Here is a 4,083-nt window from a genome sequence, read left to right as displayed (position 1 = left end):
ACCTGACAACTCAGACAACAAGATTTCTTTTCCAAATTTTAAGCTGCTCCAAAAGACAACATGCTGCTGTGCTTCTCCCTGAGAAACAGGAAGCTACTGCTGAGCTGTCTATAGTTTATAATAAAATTATTATTTTTTCCAGTGAAAGTGAAGCCTTGCTGAAGGACCACACAGGCACCAGGATGCAGCACAGACAGCAGGAAGCTGACTTGTGGGATTTTCCATGTGAAGAAATAGCTTGAGAGGGATGGGTGAGCTGAAGGTTTTACCTGAAAAACACCAGTGGTTCTGCCCCTTCCACAGCAGGCAGGCTGTGTGACCCCTGAGCAGTTACTGCTGACTCCACACCAGGCACCTCTCACTGCAGGGACACACAAAATCCCAGGACAGCTCTGGAGAGCTTCTCCACTGCAGAGCAGAAGGGCTCTGGAGTGGTACACAGTGCCTGCCCATCTCATTCTGTGACAGGGAAAAACGGGGTGCCTCTACTTGCCTTCTGATGCCCAACAAGAGCTGCTGCACATAGACACAGGGCAGGCACGCAGGATCTGTGTCTGTGGGTGCTAGGAACAATTTCAGCATGGCTAGAGCAAGCAGGATGCCTGCAGGGGACTGAAAGGAAGTGCACATCCATGGCCTCCAGGCACTGGGCTGAGGGGCTGCTGCAGGGCAGGGCAGGGCAGCGCTGCAGCAGTGGCCCCCAAGGTTCCCATGAAAACAACTCCTCATGCACAGGGAATGCTACCAGGCAAATTCCCAGGCAATAAACAAACAAATAAACAAAATCCCCACACATCTGTTTTCCAAGACTACAGTCTTAGCCTGAAGAAAACACTCATTTCCTGACAAGGGCTTTCATGGTGCTAAGTAGCAACTCAAAAAGCTGGATGACGTCTCTGGTGAGAGGGTGCCCAGCAGAAGCTGACAGTGAGCAGCCCCTGCACTCACTGATGCCATCCTGCAGAGCAGGGATGAGAGCACAACACACAGCTGTTCTGTTCCAAAGAAGAAAAAAACAAGCAGAAAACTCCACTAAAAAAAACCCAGCCCAAACAAAAAACCCAACCAAACCAAAAAAAGCCCCCACCAAAATCCAAACCACTAATTTTGCCAGGTGCTTTGCAGCTGACAGCCAGCATGGCTTTCCTTTTGTGTCAGTGTGAATGACAAGGAGAAACAGGTAGGAAATGTCCAGGACCTCAGCCCAGAAGCTGCCAGGCCCACATACTTCACAGAACCGGTCCCCTCAGAGGGAACACGAGATGTTGTCACCAGCACACTCAGAAAGGCTGCACTGTCACTGTCACTAGATGAGCACCTGGCAGCTCCCAGAAGGTTGGGCTGGTGGTTGTGTCCTGGGTAGTGAAGTGGAGGCTGTGTGGAACCCCTTCCCCTGGTAGGGGCTGTAACTGCTCAGTCCAGGGGCCTGTCAGCTATGAATTAAAACTTACCGTGGGCTGTGAAGGAAGGATGCCTGCCCCTCCAGCTCTCAGTCAACATGAGAATAATTGTCAAAAGTCATGTTATATCCCTTTCAAACTGCCAACCATCCCTTTGAAACACCCTCATTCACCCTCTTCTAGGCTTAGCTCTAGTTCATCAACCATTTTCCACTGCTACTTTTGGCTTAGAGTAACCTCTATTGGTAAAATGCTCTAAGGATTATATTATCATTTTAGATCCTTCTGTTCTACAGGCCTTGCTGTTTTGCTTTAAGTGCCATCATCAGTCTGACTAACTCTTCTTTCTGCATTCAAAATACTCAAAGCCTCCATCCTTACTCTAACTTTAGTTCTGGGAGTTTGGTTTTGCTTTCAGTAGACAAAAGATCCATTTCTGGATGAATCGCCTCCTTTACAAAAACTAGTGACCCATAGTTCAGGCTCTACATAAATGTCTTTGATGCACAATTGCTCCTTACAGGAGGGGCTACACAAGCCTCAAATCTACTGTAAAAAGATAAAAGGTTTGGGTCTCAATTAGAGGCCTGTCACACTTCTTAGGTAAGAACCACCACTCTGTGCAAAGAGTCTGTAGAATTTCCCAGCTATAACTACAGGCTTTATTTTTATATTAAGGTGCAAGACTGTACATAAATGCCCAAACCACTGTTTGTGGAAAACCATGTTTGAGAAAACCAATCTTATCCGCCTGAACTGATAAGCAACCTGAAATGCAGTGACCTGGCCTACAGTGACTGCAGTCTATCACCACTGTTTATTTTCACTGATCATATTTAGCACTTGAGCTGAATACACTTACCAATGTTTCAGCAGTAGCCCTTGTGGATAGGCAGCTCATTGTTCTGAAGATGAGGAGTTTAACAGCTCAAACCAGAACCCAGAGGACTTGTTCCTTTACCTGCTTAAAGGAGGTGATGGGAGATGAGTGCAGTCTATCCAGCACTGAAAAACTTCAAATTTGCTTCCCCTTCTCCACCCAGCATTTCTGGGTCACATACATTTTGAAAGAGAATGAAGTAGAAGCTCTAGTTAATTGGGTATTAAAATCAACATTCCCAACATGGAGCAGAAGGAAGACATGCTGTTTCATGACCAAGCTCCAATGGGCTGCCTTGAGAGATGGAAGCTGGCCTGCACTGGACATTGGCTTGCAATGACAAACCACTAAAATGTGCTAGGTAAGGAAAGAGGCGAATCTCATTCCCTTGTTATCAAAGGAATAAGCAAAAGGAAGGAAAAAGTGGCCATGCAAAAATAACCTCTCCATTTCAATCCCACTGATTAGACCTACTAGCAACTGATGTTCATATAAATTTTCTGATTAGAGTAAATTATACATGACAGTTTCTTGAACAGCACATAAATAATTTATCTGATACATCTGAAGAAGAAGCTACATTAATAGTTCAGAGGAAACTGAACTTTATGTCTCGTAGGACTCCTGTTTGAAAATGCATTTACAATAAAAAATCCTAAAGGCAGTAATAGTCAACTCTTCTATTTCATTATGAATGCTTTTTAATACCTTTTCTGCCCATTTAAACATTTCAGTTTAGATTCATTTTACTTGTCTAGCAAAAAGCAGATAAACTGGAATGTCTCAGTATACCCAGGCAATCGCAATTACAGCAGTTAAACTCACTGCAACCCTCCTAAGGGGGGGAAAAGGCAGTTCATATTCTTGATACTGGTGGAACAGTGCATTAGTAACCTGTTACCAATCTCCTCAGGGATCCACTTGCTCTTCCAGGCCATGAGCAGTTCAGTACCAAGGAGCTGCTCAGGAAGCAGCTCCAGTATTCCAGAAAAACCACCAGCTATACTGGCTGCAGTTACCAAAGGTTACTCAGCTGAAGAAACTCATTTTTGTTCAGGTAATACTCTATCTCTACACATGAGGGGAAAAAAAGCCTTCATAACAATTAATAAATTGAGTGCTAAGCACAGTTTAAAAAAAAGTTTCATTTTCCTGAACAAGAGGTTTAGAGTCTTGATCACATGATGCTACTTCAGTGCATCTGTATTCCCACAAGAATGCAGAATTAGCAAATGGCTGATTTCTGCTACTAATAAAACACTTGTCTTTTCTGCTTCATTATCAGATAGCTGAAGTAATTTTGCCTTGGGTTTGGCTTGGCTGGGATTTGGGGGCTTTTTTCTTGGATTTTTGTTTGCTAGTTTCAAGGATTAGTTTGGTTCTTGCTTTGTTTTGTTTTTCAATCAAGTGAGGGAAATTGCTACAATCACCATGAAGCAATTTGAAAGCTACCTCACATTTGTTCAAAACACGCATCTGAATTTTGTTAGGCAGCACAGCAAATCCAAAACTTTGGGAAGATGCTTAAAAAAGGTTTTATGAAGAGAACTACAGTGCAGACTCGGTAACATACCTCAACTGTTCAAAGCATTTTTGATATCATGCACAGATATTTGTATCCATTTTATGGAAAATTTAAGGATATAACAACCTTTGAAATCTTTAGAGAATAAACTGCAATAGAACATTTACAAATTTAGAACTTCAGAACTGACAAGTCATTTAAAGCAATATATCTTAGAAACAGTCCTAATAATGGCTAGAGAAAACAGCAAACAAGTTAAAAGACAGAGGCATAAAATC

The sequence above is a fragment of the Camarhynchus parvulus genome, chromosome 7 (assembly GCF_901933205.1).
Source record: "Camarhynchus parvulus chromosome 7, STF_HiC, whole genome shotgun sequence".
In the NCBI taxonomy this organism is placed as follows: domain Eukaryota; kingdom Metazoa; phylum Chordata; class Aves; order Passeriformes; family Thraupidae; genus Camarhynchus; species Camarhynchus parvulus.
This window is presented reverse-complemented; position numbering follows the sequence as displayed.